The 18,400-nt window shown below is 38.2% G+C and overlaps 1 long non-coding RNA gene across 2 annotated transcripts; it reads right to left on the reverse strand.

Moving 5' to 3' along the window:
- Window positions 1-4,105: 4,105 nt before the first annotated feature.
- Window positions 4,106-15,479, reverse strand: LOC128106328 (uncharacterized). 2 transcript variants are annotated; one of them, XR_008216660.1, is made up of 2 exons: window positions 14,764-15,479; window positions 4,106-4,297 (listed from the first exon to the last, which is right to left on the reverse strand). It is a non-coding gene; the product is annotated as an uncharacterized LOC128106328 (long non-coding RNA). The 2 variants fall into 2 exon arrangements; XR_008216659.1 differs by lacking the exon at window positions 4,106-4,297 and adding an exon at window positions 10,742-14,679.
- Window positions 15,480-18,400: the final 2,921 nt, after the last annotated feature.

Consider the following 18,400-nt stretch of genomic DNA (forward strand, 5'->3'; position numbering starts at 1 on the left):
CACATCTACACATTAAATACATAAACAAAAAGTAAAGAGTAAATATTTTTTAAACTAAAGGGACCTAGCCACTTTCGAAATGTTTGAAGCAGGATGTCCCTAGTATCCATAGAATCGGATTCCTCAGTAAGGTTCAGGAGTCATTTCTATTTTATTTCTACCAGAGGTGAGAACACTTTCCATGATGCTAGAAATCCCTTCCCATGTTGATTTGACATTTACCCTTCTGTAGCTTAGATGGTCCATATTTTCCTTTCTGGAACAACATCGAACAAAAATATGTTCAGAACCCTTTCGTGTGATGATTCTTCAAATACTGTGAAAGTCATTGAATCATTTTATTGTAGCTCTTAAATAATCTATTATTTACAGCATATGAAGCTCATTAACAAAATTAATAAATGCCTGTGTTATTAATGAGCATTACTAAAGCATCACAAATATCTCCCGATAGATTTACTAATGCTGTTTCAGTCTTACAGTTAGATTTATGGTTTTCTCTTGTTTAAAAAAATACAGACAACTTTCTTTCCCTGAGAGCAAAGAATATAAAATCTCTATTCTACATCAAAATGTCCCAAGTTTAATGAAAACCAGGAACAGAAAGTCTAAGGACTTGTGGTCGGGCTCCTAACTTGAAAGAATAAATTAAGAAGCATCAAATTCAATTTTCTCAAAGATTGTGATTTTGTATTTGTATGTGCTACAAATTTGGCAGGCTATACAGATTTAGAAAAAATTATTATTATTTTTCCAATACTTTCAAAAATGTATTTGCTTCTAAACCTTTGGGTGCATTCAGGTAAAAGAAAAAAATCTATTTACGTATCCATTATCTCTGGGTAGAAGCCGAGTTTGATGAACGTTCCACACAGGTAACAAATGTTTGCCTGCCCAGATGGCTTTTGCTCTAGCATTATGCATCAGAAAATAAATTATTACTATTATTTATGCTCATCATAAACTATGTCTGCATAACAAGTTTCTCAGAGGAGTTGAAACTAGTTTTTGCTGATTCTACAACACGTCTCATTTGTAAAAGTCAGAAAACTGTACCTTTGTTGTTCCAAGTGAGAAAATGTGTTCGAAAGGTGCATGGATGCATGGAAGCGAAAGTGAGTGTTCAGTGTACCCATGCGTAGAGACACTCATGAATCAACACTCTGGAATATGGAAAGCCATCCAGTGTCAGCTGTGCTTATAAAATAAAATTATTAGAAACTTTAAAACTACCAAGTACTGTATGTACCTGCTGTGAGGCCAAAATTTCTTGACATAGAAGAAAGAGACTATCCCCAAAGATAAGATTTCAAAGTAAGAAATAATTTTAGACTCTTATAGGAAAGAAAATAATGACTTGTTTAGGAAAAGCAGTTGCTAAATTATAGTATGAGAAATAAAGAAAGTTGTTTTATCCCTCATTCTGCAACCAACCCAAAACTAGTTATTTATCCCACTTGTAAAATGCAATAAACCTGCACACTACAATCCTGTCCCAGAAGGATAGGCAGGGATTAATCTCCTGGAGGTGTCTGGAGTTTCACAAATGTTGTGGTGATATACAAATTGTGGTACCTTCATTTTGTTTTTATAACACATTCATGGTCCTAACACACTGGAGGGTACCTTAGTTGTCCAGGCAGTTCATCAACACACACTCAACACCCCTCTTCAGCATCTCCTGAGGATTAGCTGAAAACCAAGCTAAAAATACTGTTCAGTGATTGCACATTAAATCACACAAGGTTGAGATACCCAAGGTCTCAATTTACTTTTGTAATACAAAATTAACCTTGTAGGTGCAAAATTACAGTATTATTTTTATAATTATAGCTGTGGTCTCTATATTTATGAGATATTATAAAATACCTGACCTTCCCAATACTGGTTAGCTAATTATTTTGTATCCAGCTAGAACAAGTTCATTAAACTTGAGTCTCAGTGGAAGTGTGGCTAATGCTTCATCTTACCAGGTTCCATTGTCATTGTTCGTGGCGTATTAATTAAATTTAGTATTCAAGCATGAATTCAGAATCTAAAAGACCTGGCCAAGTGCACCCAAGTGACTATTTGTTGTTTACAGCATCAGATACATTATGTAAAAGGGCTATAAATAACTTGATATTTATCTGTGTGTTGTCATTTTATCTCCTTTACTAGACCTTAAGCTATTTCAGGGAAGCAAAATTTAAGGTTTATTTTTATATATGTGTTTCTAAACATGGCTCTGAAGAAAATACTCTGTAAATGGAAAACAGATAATATATGTTGGCTTGAACAATTCTAGGTTAAAATGAAAGATGCATATTTTCCAGGCAGTTGTATTAGTGAGTAAAGGTCTGTCAGACATCAGTCATATTCTTTTTCATATGCATTTCAACCAATTACAAGCCTAAAACCTAATGTTCTGTACAATGAAACTGTATTTATTTGCCTTTTAGCTTTACAGTCACTTCTTAAGGAGTACACCATAATGTACAAGCATGTGATGTTGTACACTATCAAATAATTCAATCTCAATTAAAATGCATAGAGTTGAGGTATGGAGTCCTTAATTACAGAAGGTTGAGAACAATATAGAAATCATCCTTTCTCACTCTTGCATTTCAAATATGCATATTGATAAGAAACACTTCAATGTTCAAATGTGCAAAAAATTAACTAAATTAAAACTGATGGTTGAAACTTATTTTCTAAGTATAAAGCTAAGAAAACTATTCCCGACCTTTGTAATACCCTTCCTGTGATTTTTCTCAACCTGAAACTTCATACTTTCTACTTCTTTTCTTTACTATATAAAAATGCAAGAACCATTTGCTTGCCACTCTTTCTGTGAGTAGAACTCATAGCAAGCCGGTGTTATTAATATGAAAGTTTTAATTTAAGAATTTTAATATACATCACAGAAATCCTTTTGATAAAATAGGAAAATTCAAGGCTCACTTATTAAGACATGGCTATGAAATTAACTTCGCTTATTCTGAAAGAATTTTCATCTTAACCATATATATTCCATATTCTTTCATAAGATTGATGCAGGGCCAATTTGACATTACTCAAGTGTGCTTCAATGCTAGTTTAATTTCCACTAAGAATAGTAAAATAATATGTTTCATTTCTGCTAAGAATGGAAAAAAATATGAGACAGTGGTAGAAATGCAAATGAAATATGAAAGTTGAACTTGAAGAACTTAAAAGTAAACTTATAGAAACTATACTCAGACTCACAACATGAATAAGAATTATTAACAATAACAAGTCAATAAATGCAAACCATAGAACACTGACTCTACTCATGGAATGTGCAAGTCCTTCAGATCAAAAACCCTAATAGCTAATGATGGAGCCTCTTTCACTGTTAGCAGTGCCCACACATAGGCTTAATGGGCCACAGTAGATCAGGACCTGCATCATTTCATGGTCTCTGCATAGGAGATGATATAGATATAATATCTACATTGAAACAGTAGATGGGTAAGGACAAGAAGATGGCCAAAGATCAGGTTGTAAGAGTTGTCCTATGACACATCACCATTGATCCTCTGAGAACTCATGTATTGAACCCTTGCATTGACTAGCTTTATATTATGGTGACAAAATAAACAGAGAAGAGAAGAATAATTTGAGCCCATTGTCTGAGTTTCTAGTTCAGTTTCACTTAACACTGTTGCTTTGGGCCTGTGGAGGCTCAGTGCAGGTAGGAACATAATGATAGAGGGGGTTTGTTCCCCTTGGGCAGACAGTTAGCCTAATAGGGACGAAGGTCCCAAAGTCTTAATATCTAGTCCCAGAACACCCACCAGTGGTCTAACTTCCTTCCATCAGGCTCTGACTCTTAGAGCTCCCAGGCCCTCTCAGTAGCACCATTAGAAGAGGAATAAACCGTCAACACACTGGCTTGTGGGGGTAGTTATTGAAACCATGGCGTTCCCCTTCGTTCACGTTGTTCACTTTACCTCAGGGCAATAAAAGCATATTAAACATCAACAGGAAAATTAATGATCAAAGAGTAGGACAACTGATTTCCTATACTCTCTCCCTGTCTCAAGACAAAAACACATCTTCCTATTATTTTATTCGCAGTGAATACCAAAGTGATCTTGAATAATTATTGTGATCAGATAATTTAATCAAACTACTAAAACAACAGGCAACAGATTAGTTATCCTCGTGAAAGTTCAACTGCTTGAGGAGAACGAGTTGCGCTTTTCTTTCTGCCTTCCAATTCTGATGCTCAGTATAAATTTATTGACTTCATTTTATGACACTGTGGTTCTTGATGAAGCACCTTTCAGACCTGGAAAACAAGGACAAAATCAAAGACTGAAACCACTGTTAAACATAAAAACTAAGCAAAGTCAAAAGAGAGTAAAGGGCACCAAGCAGACAGGATTCAACAATTATTAGAACATCTGAAACACGGCATTTCTCCGAGAAAGAATTTAAGGCGAAATCTCTTTCAATTATCCAATCATTCTATTTCTCTGATAGTGTTTGTGTTATAACCATTTATTTTCAATAATTAAGTTTTTCATTGTCATGGTAACATATCTGACAAGAAGCACTCTAAGGAAGGAAAGATTTATTTTGGCTCCCAGAGAGTATACAGCCCACCAGAAAAGGCGTGGCAAATGGGGTAGGCAGCCACACCACACCCACAGCTGGGAGGCAGAAAGAGAGAAGAAGTCAAGTTGGCTGGAAAGCTGCAGGGCCCTCCTGACCCAGTGACCCACTTTCTTCAAAAAAGGCTCCACCTCCTAATGTTTCCATAGCCTTCACAAGCCACCAGCACCTGGGAAACCAGTGTCCAAATGCATGAGTCCCTGGGGGACATCTCACATTCAAACCACAACACTACTGAACCAGTATGTCCAAGGACTTTCAGTGCTATTTATCTAACTGACTCCAGCAATAAATGGATCCAAGCTCTGAGCATGGATCCCAATAGTTATGTCTGCTTTACAACCCTTGAAAGACTTGGTAAAATACTCTTGCAGTAGCCCACCTCACAGGTGTGTTTTAGGTCTTAGGGAAACCTGCCTAGATAGCTTTTCAAGATTTGTTTATATTATTTTATATGTATGAGTGTTTGCCTGCATGCATGTACGCACACTACTTGTGTGTCTTGTGCCTTCAGAGACTGGAAGAGATCTTCTGATCCCCATGGAACTGGAGTTACAGATGGTTGTAAGACACCATGCAAGTGTTAAGAACCAAACCAGGGTCCTCTACAAGAGCACCAAGGGCTCTCACCCACCGAGTCACCTCTCCAGTCCTGAGATTTTTGTTTTTAAGAAGGTAAAGCTGGTATCCATTTATTCATCCTGGGAGAACATTTAATAAATTCTGGGCTGAGGGAAGTGAACAAAGAAGATTGTTAAGAACTTAAATGTCTTAAGCCAGATGTTTATTAACTTTATTTATTAACATACAAACAACATTTTAATACAAATAAAATATCACCATATTCCCCTTTTCTATTTTAATAAAAAGAAAAAAGGAAAAAGCTTATAACTAACATAAGAAAAACTATATACAAAAGTACAATAACTATATACAATATGTACAAGTAATAAATACCTAAACAATGTCTAGTTCATTTGTATTTGATAAATTCAGAGAAAATAATTCCATTATCTATCCTATTGTATCTAATTCACTTTCTATCCTAATTAATCTTCAACTATAACTAACTAATCTTCAACTCCCTCAGAGACCCAAGAAGGAAATAATATTAGTTAACAAAAAAATAAAAATAAAAACAGGAAGTACATGCACCATTTAATCCCAGCACTTGGAAAGCAGAGGCAGGTGGATCTCTGTGAGTTTTAAGACTGCCAGGGCTACATGGAGAGATCCTGTCTCAAAAAAAAAATCAAAGAACTGAAAATCTTCAAATGAGAAACTGTAGGAGTAGAGGATAGATTAATGGTCGCCTCAGATCAAGATGATGGGGCAGAATGTGGGTATGGATACAAAAGGACAACACACAACACAAGGATCCTTGCTGCGATGGACTGGACTGTCCTGACTATATCAAGGACAATATCCTGTTTGTGACCTTGTGCTATAGCTTTTCAAGATGTAGTGGGCCAAACTGGGTAGAGGGTACAATAGTAATCTCTGGATTGTTTCTTATAGCTGCATATGAATATAATCATCTCAAAATAAAGGGATTTTTTTTTTCAAGACAGGGTTTCTCCATGTAGCCTTGACTGCTCTAGAACTCACTTTGTAGTCCAGGCTGGCCACAAACTCACAGAGATCCACCAGCCACTGCCTCCCAAGTGCTGGAATTAAAGACGTGCACCACCACCACCCCACTTTATTTTAAGAAAAAATAACCTGAAATACATCAAAATTTAGTTCTCTTAGAATCTAGCTGGGACAAGAAATCCATTCCAGAAATTTGACTGCTGTCAGATAATTACAAGTAGCAATACTTTTCAAAGCCTTTTAAAACCTATCTAATAAATACTTGGTATATGCAATGTCTAAAAGTAATTTCATGTACCCAAGAACCAACGTTATAGGCATAAAGAATGAAAGGTACAAGAGAAAGGCCAATGCTGGGAAATGTTTTCATCATAGCCCCACCACACACTGCTCCTTTACTCACCATGCACATCTTGGGAGTTTGTATATGGATCTATATACAGAGAATTCTTGGCCAACCTATTAGAAATGCTGCATGGTATGGAGAAGACAACAAATGGGGGTTCATATACCATGTATATAAATAAGTAAAAGTTAGAACTCCAGCAAAAATTATTCAACACAATGTATTGTATCCACTTACATGGGAAAAAAATACTTTCATCACAACTTCGCAGGCTTGGTACTAATTTGAAATATGTGCACCCAAAGTTTTCTGTGTAACAACTTGAGGTACCATAAAAGCCAGGCCCTGTCTCTGAAGATATTCTCCTTCTTTCACCCTTAGCTTTAACTTATACTACAAGGTATTTGGGGGTTTGTCTGTATGCCACAAAACAACTGTCGTCTCTTGGGGATCTCTGGGACCTAGTGTGTAGACCCTGACATCCTGGCAAGTTCTGCCACAAAAGGGACATTCCATGGATGATGCTTACCCATGACATGAGGAATAGGCTAGAAGAGGACACATATGTTATTAGAGGCTTAGCGCCCTTAACAACTACAGACTTCTCATCTCACAGGGAGACAGTAATGACAGGAACACAAATATGTGACCACTAAAGATCATAAGGGTGACAGACTTCTACTGAGGAACTGCCAGGGTTAATCTCAATTGTCAACTTGACAGCATCTAGGGTCATCTAGGAGATAAATTTCTGGGCATGTCTGTGAAGGAATCTCTAGTTTGGGTTAATTGATGTGGGAATAACCATCTAATGTGCATACCATTCAATAAAAAGATGAAAGACAGCTGAACACAGCATTCATCTCTCCCTGCTTTCTGACTGTCAATGCAGTGTGACCAACCAACCCAGGCTCCTGGTGCTATGCTTACCCCACTATGGTGGACTGTATCCTCAAACTGTGAGCCAAAGCAAGCTCTTCCTTCATGGTGGATTACTACAGGTCGGGAATTCCAAAGAGGCTAAGCTTGGGAATTCTCAGAGTCTCTAGTACAGTCCTAGTTTTAATGTCAGTCAGGATGAAGTCATGTAAAGTCTTGCTTGGAACTGTCAACATGCTCAATCATATGAGCAGCTACTGGCAGAGGGCATGCTTCCCCTCATAGGAACCTTCTTAAGGATGCTTGAGAGTCTTCTTTCATACAGCACTTAGTTTTCTGTGTCTTGAAAAATCCAGATGACACCTACAATATTTTCTTTTCTTTTCTTTTTTGGTTTTTTTCGAGACAGGGTTTCTCAGTGTAGTTTTGGTGCCTGTCCTGGATCTCGCTCTGTGGGCCAGGCTAGTCTCCAACTCACAGAGATCTGCCTGGCTCTGCCTCCCGAGCGCTGGGATTAAAGACATGCACCACCACCACCTGGCGACACCTACAATGTTTTAATGACTGATTCTCAGAAGTCATTCACTTACTCACAAATTCACTGTATTCTACTGTTCCCATGGTTCTGTTTAGGAAGGGACAGTGCAAGGGCTCAGAACCCAGAGGTGAGGACCTCTGGGCACTATTGTGAATGTTAACTACTACACACAGCCTCCATGGACCCTTCTTGTTCTAATATTTTACAACTGTAGGAAGTTTAGAGTTACTACTAATTGGAATATACTCCATTGAAAATGCATCTGATGTTATAGATGTGTAAAACACATTGCTTTCACAAACCAGATACTGGCTCTTCAAGGCATCCATCTCCTAATCCTTGGAATCCAGGACTACATTACCTAATAGGAAAGCAGACTTTGCAGATGTGAATAATTGAAGACCTTGAAAAAAAAAAGCATATTCTGGATTCTCTGGGTTGGCCCAATATACCAGAGCTAAATTTATCAATATTTCTGACTATGGTCCAAGTCTCTCTTTTGTAGAATGAAGAAGAGTAACAAAGACATAAGAGGGTTTGGCTCTCGGTGCCACTGGTTGTGAAGATGGAAGAATGGGTCTAAGGAATGTGAGTGTGTTCTGGAAATCTCCCCTAGGTCTTCAGAAAGGAGCTCAGTTTTCAGGTGCTTTGAGTTTAGTTAGCTCCAGGCTAGACTCATCCTGGACTTCTGACCCACAAAACCATAATGTGTATTCTTGGAAGTCACCAGTTATCCCACAGTGACTTCATTTTTAACATTTTATTATATTAAATTTTGAATTATTTCATTATTTAATGGAACTGTACATTAATAGGACTTCAGATCCAGTGAATCATGGGCTTTGTATTTTATTTCTTTATATTAATATTCAACTTTTGCCCTGGGATCAAACTGACAAAAATCAAAATCCCCCAAGCCAGAAGATATATTATGGTGAAACTACTTTGAAGAACATGTCTCACCTCTTTAAGAAACTCCCGTGACTTTCATTTTTAGTAACTCTTTGCAACTGCCAAAGGTGTTGGATATTCATAAAGTGCAAGGATGGGCTTTGAGTGTGATGAAGATGGAAAATGTTCACATAATGGTTAATTTATATAAAATTTGATTGTATTTATTTCAAATGATTTATTGTCAGTGTTGGGCTTAATTTGCACTAGAAAGTAATACCATCTTATTTTCTGTGTAATATACACACAGTACTCTTGATCATTTCTCACACTTTTTCTAGGTACCTAATAGCTATATAAAACACTGAGGAGCCGGGCGGTGGTGGCGCACGCCTTTAATCCCAGCACTTGGGAGGCAGAGGCAGGCGGATCGCTGTGAGTTCGAGGCCAGCTGGGCTACCAAGTGAGTTCCAGGAAAGGCGCAAAGCTACACAGAGAAACCCTGTCTCGAAAAACCAAAAAAAAAAAAAAAAAAAAAAACACTGAGGAGACTTCAAAAAAGTTGAAGATTTAATCACCAGCGTCAGAGCATGCACACCCATATGAGATTATGAAATGATATATTAAAGATTAAATTGAAGCCAAAATAAGCAAGAAGGGAATTGAAAATGTAACAAGTGACTACTTTCCACACAAGTTATTCAGAAAAGCAAGCTATGTGGGATTTCAATTGAAAAGACATCATCACCTGAGATGAGGGAAAACACTATAATGTAGATGTTATTTAATCTGGGCTTTGAAAATTACAAGAAATTAGCATAGGGAATCCCAAGTAACTAGATTAAATGCACGAAAATGTTTCTATTATAATAGAATTCACCCAATAATTTGTTTACCAATTCTTAAAGACAAATGGATGTCTTATACATGTGCTCTGGGATTAATTAGAATCTCAAACAACGAGCACAAATTCAAGATTTAGTCATATATATTTAAGCTGTATACCATGTTCAGATGTTTGTGTGTATAGTGAAATGATTGTTCTCACTAAGCAAGTTAGCATGCACATCAGTTTGTACTGACTTTTGTGAGTGTTTGTGTATGTGTGTTTAGAGCACCCTAAAGCTACTCCAATGTTGTTTGTCCAATACACAATGGAAAATTGCTGGCAGAGCACATTAAAACTCTGAAGTTATCTTGTGTAGCTGAAAGATGAAAACCTTTGACTTAACATTTTCTGATTTCTCCACCCCCACCTCTGATGACCATCATTTTGCCTTTTCTATGTGCTTTAATTTTTAACATTCCATATTTAAGTTATAATATGCATGATTTGGTTTTCTGTGCATCAGTTCATTTAACATACATATCTCATTGTTCATATATTATTGTCACAAATGGCAGGATCTTCTGTTTTTAAGGCTGATTGTGATTGTGTGTGTGTGTGTGTGTGTGTGTGTGAGAGAGAGAGAGAGAGAGAGAGAGAGAGAGAGAGAGAGAGAGAGAGAGACCATTCTTTGGCAATAGAGTCTTAGATAATTTTCATATCTTGTCTATATGAATAATGTTGCAGTGAGTTTGGGTGAAGTTTTGGTATATTTTCTTTGGGTGTTTACTAGCAGAGACATTGATGGACCATATTTTAATTCTAGTCAATAGATGTTGAGCACAGAAAACAGATAACTTTGGAAACAATGGAGTTATAATGAGAAGAAAATATATTTTTGTAAAATAAATTTAAAGGCAAATAAATTGCTATCAAAAAGGGGGTTTCAAAGCATATCAAAAAGTTGTATTAACTTTCTGTAAAAAAGATAATAAAACACATAAATTGAGAGTTGTCAATAAGAAAGAGACACAAAACATGTTAATAAGAAAAAAGATGACAGAACTTAATTAATCAGATGTTGCAGTGAAGGTAAATTCAATATGAAGTTCAAGTTTTGGATCCCAAGTACCATGATAATTATGCTGCAATTCACAGGAATGAAAAGAAAGACAATTCATAGGAAAATGTTTGTGTGGTTTCCATGTGTTGAATAAACTATAAAGCACACAAAACATGCATGAATAGATGGACAGAAAGACAGATGGATGGATGGATGGATGGGTGGATGCATGCATGCATGGGTAGATGGCTTCATGAATGGATGGGAATTTTGTGGGTGTTTGAATGATGGGTAGGTGGGTGGATGGATGGATAGAGGGATGAATGGGTGGGTGAGTGGATGGATGGAGGAAGAGGTGGGTAGATTAATGGATGGAGGGTTGGATGGATGGAAAGATGGATGGATGAGTGTATGGATAGGAGAATGTGTTTCAGTATTTCAAGAGAGAGAAAATGATCTTGAGAACTATTTGGCATAAATACAATGGAGCAGTGAGGAAGGATAACGGTGGACTAGAAAGAAGCAAATAAAGATGTGATATAAGAAGTTTCCATTTAAAGAAGTGAAGGAAACTAAATGAACTCTAGTAGAGGAGGAGGCAGCAGCAGAGATGCCCAGTGGAGGCATGGGAAACACGCTAGGTCCACAGTCAGGGTTAAATACTGCAATGAAAGAAAAGGAGTTTCCCAACTTAGGAACTAATCTTGTACATTTGATTTAGGTTGCTGCTGATAACCCATGAAGACTTTCTATCACACAAATGATGGAGGCAGGCACCAACTCTGTATACCTCAAAACTCCTTTTGATTCTGATATCTATTAAGTCAAAGGGAGATGCTACACTGTAACATTAAAATAATGGTCATTTATATAACATTCAATATTCCATCGTGTATTCTGTTCAGGAATTCTTCTTGTATGTGTATTCAAAGGCACCCATGTAATAGTAGATTCCTAGAGCAGCTAAGCAGCCAAATTGCCCATCAGTGTCATCATTACTGTGTGTATTAGGAGACTAGGTTTCTCAAACAAGAGTCAATGGGACCGGCAAGAGGTAGAGCCTAGGAAACTCAATTTTATACATATAAGGACAGAGGACTATGACTGAGGTAGTTCCAAGGCATATCTACAAGGGAATTTGGGTGGGGTGAAGATTTCCTCATTTTATGGAATGCCTAATTCTGAGACAGAGGAATAGACTAGCCATTCTACCACCCAAATAATTGATATTGCATATCATGATATAGAACAGAAATAGTTTCTTCTAAGACCACAATGTCTTTAACAAATTTGCAGTAGCGATTTATAGTAATATGAAAACATGTTAAATTAGCAAAAATTTGGGTTCAAAAAGGTTTCTCTCACACACCAGTAGATAAAGCATGCTGCCTCCTCTCATGCTGACATTTTTTGTCAACACATTCTGCTAATTATTCAGGATAACATTTTTCATAATTGGCAAGGCCATGCCCCCTGTATGGACTTTCTCGGTAAATGTTGAAAATTGCTAAATACAATTTGTGTGATTTATTTTTGTCAAATGACCTTATTAGTGCTCCTCCTGCTGAACTGTGTTTGTGGGTGGACGTGGGTATGAAAATTCAGTCTTGACTTTTTCAAGAAAGAAGTTACGTAACTTTACACTTCATAAATTTAACAACCAAAATGTTATCTGTAATAAGTGTTTCGAGGAAGCACTATTTACCACTGACTGGTTTGATGGAAGTTGATTAGATAATGGTTTTTCATCTGTGTGTTGTCACTGATATTGGCCCCATTCCAGTTGGCTGCTAAGGTGTCTGAACACTCAAAAATAAAAATTACCCATAAAGCTTGTGACAGCATCCTCTGGGTTCATGGATACAGATCACTGCACATCTGGATGGGTTGTTCTGGCTGAGTTTATAATGTCATATCCCTTGTAAACACAATACACCTGTCTCTCCATTTAACAGACAGCTTTTGAAGCTAAAGCATTTGTTTTTCCTGGGAAATGAGTCACAACACATTATTTACAAATATTAAACCCAGGAGTCACAGAAACATTTCAGTATTTCACTTATTTTATCTTCAGACATAGTAACCCTTCAATAGAAGAAAAATCTGCCGTAAGTTGGCACTATGGGGAATCTAAAAGGGAGATAATGAAAACGTCAAATAATTGATGAATTCCTTTGCCTTTTAGAGAATAAAGGCAAGGATTTGGAACTATTTTCATTCTCCATCTCTTGAAAGTTACTTCTGCCTTCCGTGTTAGAAAGGATTGGCTAACAAACTTTCTGTGTGCTTCCACTAAATACAAGGAGGTTCATAACAGACTTACTACATTACAGATTGTCCCCTCGACAGTACACTATTCTGGAGGAGTTCGCAACCTGCTGCGAAGGATAGAATGGCTACACATGAGCAGTTACCACACCGCCAATGAATAGATGTCAATCATGTGCCAGGGGGAAAGAAGGCAGGTGAAAACTGACAGGTGCCTGGGTTGGGAACAAGAGTGAAGGCCGCCCTTTGATTTAAGTCCTGATCTGCTGCCTTCCAAGTCACTCACTGGAGCTACTCTGCCTCTCATTTTAAATCATTGACTCTAAATGAGCCACTTTATTAGGTTTCCAGATTCATTTCTACCACACCAAAAGCTGTATATCAGACTTTCATTCCCCGTCCCCTTGTTCAGATGCTGGACCTCAAATATGAGTATTATTGCCAAGGTGCACACAGGCTCACCCTTGTCATTATGCATTGGTTAACATCAGCCAAGATAGTTATACAGGGAAGGAAACTCACAAGGCTCCAGCTGTCAACACTGTTCACACATTTCGAGGTGGGGGTTGAATAATCTCAGGCTCATAAGTGTAGTGCATTTAAAGCTGTTTAAGAAAGCAACGTGAACGACGAACAACTCATAAAGAAGAAAACACTTTCAGGAATTTTTTGTGATGATAGGCTCTCACACTCATAATCCAACGTCAATGCACTTAAAATTGACCATAGATCTTCTCATAATTCATTTTTTCCATTCCGTATACCTTTATGGAGCACCTGTTATCTGCCAGGGTCTCTGATAGATGCTGGGCACACAGACCTGAACAAATCAGTCTCTGCACCCAAGGAATCTGCATGTTGATGAAGAGGAGACAGGGACAAACTATGGAGAAGTAGAGCCATGACTGATTAGACAGGAGCACAGACCAAAGAAAGAAAGGGAGCCAGGAATACACAGTAACGAGCAAACGCAGAATGCATGAAACCAGAGGTCATCTCGTTAAGAGAAGTACATTGGATACAGAAAGACATGTTTTTTCTCTCATGTAAAGGAGAGGACTTAAAACAAAAACACTATAGTGAAAACAGTGAACAGAATGAATTCAAAGGGGAGAGGAAGAGAATGGAAAAGTAAGAAGGGCAGATTGACTGAAGCATGACAATAAGCATGTATAGAAATGTCACCCTGAATCCATTAATATTTATAACTGTATAAATTAATAATTATCATGAAGGTCAAAGAGAAGGCAGGAAAAGAGGGCAACACATGTCATAAGTCCATAGAGGCTCAAGGAATAGTATCGCCCTTTCACAAACAAGAACCTAGTGGAGAATAACCCAGGATAAGAGCAGAGAGGAGCTGGTGTGCACCCAACATTTGTGTCGCCCAGATTCATGTTGAGCTCCTGCGCCCTGGGATGATGATATCAGGAAGGGCCTTGTAGTGTGGTTTAAGCATGGAGCTGCAGGAATGAATGTTCTCATGAAAGCATCCCTTCAACCTCTCTAGTCTCTTTAAAGCTTCAGTGTGATGACTAAGAAGTCAGCCGTCTGCATCCCAGAAGAGAACACTTCCTCAAAGCTCATGGTCTCATACATCAGTCTCCAGCTTTTATACTTCTGTTTATAAACCGGGCAGGCTGTTTCATACACTGAAGACAAGAGATTAGAAATGCTCTATTTTATGCATGCATTAATGCCCACCCCACTTCCAATGCTATGAGCCCATTACTTACCAAATCTAATAATTTTTTCAATATTTTGAAGTCTGTGACTCAGTGACGGTGTCAATCTGTGAGGAATATAAAAGCACAAACTCTGTGACTAGAAACAGCAGCTATCCCCTCTCTGTACCTCTAAGACCTAGTGGAACTCTAAAGTTTTGATTTATAGGACAATTAAGGAAATATTGGTTCTGTACCTTCAAAGAGAAGAACTGCATGAATTTAAAGTTATTATTCACTTTTAACTAAATTATTGATCTTGCAAAGAAAATTCTGCCAAGCTACTTCCTCTCAGTGCTCTGCAAAATTGAAATTTTTGTTTCAGTCAACATAAACAACTTCCTAAAATGACCAAGTGACTTTAAAATGATTGTTTCTGATTCACTCCATTATTCAAATCAGTTCTCTAGAAAATTCTTTCATTCCCTCCATAAAAGATAGTCTGGAAGGCCTTAACTAGAAGTGAGGAAGTGGTCATGGTGGAGCACATATGTTCACCAACGTGACGTGTATGTGAAGGCACACAAGAGACTGAAATACCTTGGCTTGTCCCAGAACAACAACTGTGTACATAAATATTGGCAAGTAAACAGCAAGTGAGAACAGAAAGCGCCCTTGCTGTGGGGCTCTGCTGCTCCTCCACCCACTAAACAACATCAGCCTGCCTCCTCTGGGGGTGTTCAAGCACCCTGAACCAAAAAGCAAAGCAAATGTGCCTGTATCTGCCAGTGTCGCCTCACCTTAAGAAACCACCCCCCCAACCCCCCCACCCCCCCGGCTTCTCTGCACTCTGCTGGGCTCCTGAAGCCCTCTGATTCCCGCTGCTGAAGCTCCTGTTTGCTCTTGGAACTGTTTGATCACTCAAGGGCACAACAGAACAGCGTGTCGCTCTTGCCTCTTTGGCACGGGCTTGAAGTTCAGCAGTAGGTGGTTTCTCACCAGTTTGGCTCTAGCTTTAGGACAATGAGTGACAAGATGTTAGTTCCCACAGCACGACTTATGTAACTTACAAAAGAAAAAAAAGATCAAGCTGGAGGTTTGTTCGGCAAATCAGCAAGACTTTCAAAACAAGAATAAAAGTCTTTTTCCTGTGTCCCAAGATAAAGAGGGCTTGGCCAAACTACTAAAGGGAGACTCAGCGCGAAAAATGAGTGAATGTGGAGAATGCCCTTTCCAGGTTAATGCCATTCAAAACAGCCAGAGCGGGTGCCCTGAAGATGTCTTTTGTGAGGAGAGAAGTTGCAAACAAAATATTATTTATCAAGGTGTTGACTCACTGAAACAGTTCTCATATGACTATAAGCAATTTAAATCTTAAAAAAAAAGTCTACCCCAGTACATCAAAACCTACACAGAATAATTTTGTTGAATCCTGATAAAACTGATGTAAATGTTTGCTTCTTGCTTAGAGGGATTTTCAGCTCCACAGAAAAATCATTGCCAGAAAGCCAAATATCTCTTAACCTGAGAGCCCATGGCTGTTCTTTGAACTTGGGAATTGATGTTTTTGAGGTTTGCCTTGTGCTTTATCAGCATGGCTGTGGGAAGTTGCATGATCATTGCTGAAACACAAAGTCGAGATGTCTCAAAGAGCTATGACAATTTGTTCATATTGGACTCTTCCTCTTTCTTGCTTAGACAGAGGAGTCATGGTGTAAATAAAATTTCCAGAATTGTCCAATGTTTGTTTTCTTTTATTTTTTTCTGAGAAGGAGGAGGAGGAAGAGACAGCCACAACAGACTTTATACAGGTCTGCAATGCTAATCTCAATATTCATTCCTAATTATGTTTGAGTCAGTGTCTTCCAACTTTAAGAAGGAGTTAAGTTTTGCTAGGCAATTTCTTATCTTTTGCCTTTACCCACCTGCTACAATCACCTGCTAGCACAACTATAAACATGTAAGATTCTTCCACCTCTATCTCTACAAATATTAAAAATATCCATGTATCTTTGAAAGTAAGGAAAAATCAACAATTTATAATCTTATTTCATAGAAACATGGCCAGAAGATTGAAAAAATCAACCAATCTTTATTCTAATTAGCTTAAAGTGTGCATGCTACATATTGCAAGGTTATAGGCTTTGGTTTGGTTTGGTTTGGTTTGGTTTGGTTTGGTTTGGTTTGGTTTGGTTTGGTTTTTGAGATAGGTGCTCATTACATAGCCTTGACTCAACTGGAACTTGCTATACAGACCAAGCCTCAAACTTGAGACAGTCCTTCAAGTCTGCTTCCCAAGAGCTGGGATTACAGGAAGATGCTACTGTGCCTAGCTAAGGGTCTATGTTTTCTATATATGAAAAAACATTGGGGAAGTTGACTATAGTCACCAAAGCACAGATGGAGGGCTTTAATTGTAAATTATGCTCACAAATAAAGAAGTGGGCTATCTCCAACTTGAACATCTGAGATTCTGGATTATGATAGCTGCTTAATTTATCGACTTCATAGAGAAGTTTTAAATATCAGCTCATAGCATGAAGGTATGTGAGAAATTGCAATATACTCAAAAAGTTTAGACGTTAGGTGTAAATGTAAAGTGTGACGATTGTTTCAGGATGAGGCAAAAGCTGTTTGCCTCATTCACCTACCCCTACTTTCAATCTTTGTAAAGAATGCTTTTCAAAAGTCAAGTCATGCTTTAGAATCATCACTTCTCTCCTACATCCCTCTTATGTCACATAGCTTTATCCTTTCAGATATCCGAAGGATGCTCCTTAGCCAACTTACCAGCACTAATGATAATTTTGGACACAAAGAAACTAAAATACAGGTACATGATAACATGGCCAATATTGTTGCCCAGAAGTCTCCATTGCAAGCCCAAGAAAATTGTAGGCAAAGAACAGTGGGGATCCATCCTAAGTCTTCTGTCTTTCTCTTTGGCCAATAATACTTAGGGTGATTAGCACCAGAGTCGTCAATTTCTAACGGGTATCTGAATGCCCACAAGTTCAGGGAAGACCCTTGCCAAGAGACTTAACAATGACCATCAGACCTGGCCACCTGGGTGATTTGTGTTTGAAAAGTGTCCATGTTGACTGAACAAACACTCTCGGGCATCACACATCTGTGCTCTGCAGTATTGCTTTCATCACACCCAGCCTGTTCTTTGAGAGCAACCGGCTTCATGCTGAACTCAGCATGAGGACAACAGGGCAGGACACCAATTAGTGGAGGCATTTGCACCAACCTGACAGGCCCACTGTGCGGGGAAGTTCACTGGAGCCGATACAAGAGTAGGAAGCATGTCCTTCGGCAGTAAATAATTAAACTGAAAGGAAAAAGCGTTATGCTCCATAGACGGAGATTTGATTCATGTTCAGGAAAATCCGCAGCCTTCAGAAAGCTGATCAGTTACCAGTCCTGCATGATCTTGACAAAGCTGCTAGGAAATGCACTGTTCCCTTGCACTGTACTTTCTCTGTCATCTAAATTCAGTTTTTGACCTTCAGCGGGTGGACATGAAAACACAGGTCAGGCTGTGAGTTAGCAGAGCTCTGAGTAGAGGTTGTCAGGACCCCATCTCCACTTCTTGAAAACAAACACCAGGCATCGTGATTTGCCATTCTGGCCAGTTAGCACTTCAATTTTGTAGCTTATAAGGTTTCATTTAACTATAATGATTAAGGATCCTATTTTCTATCGT

Source organism: Peromyscus californicus, unplaced genomic scaffold (assembly GCF_007827085.1).
Source record: "Peromyscus californicus insignis strain IS unplaced genomic scaffold, ASM782708v3 Scaffold_9__1_contigs__length_137607984, whole genome shotgun sequence".
NCBI lineage: Eukaryota > Metazoa > Chordata > Mammalia > Rodentia > Cricetidae > Peromyscus > Peromyscus californicus.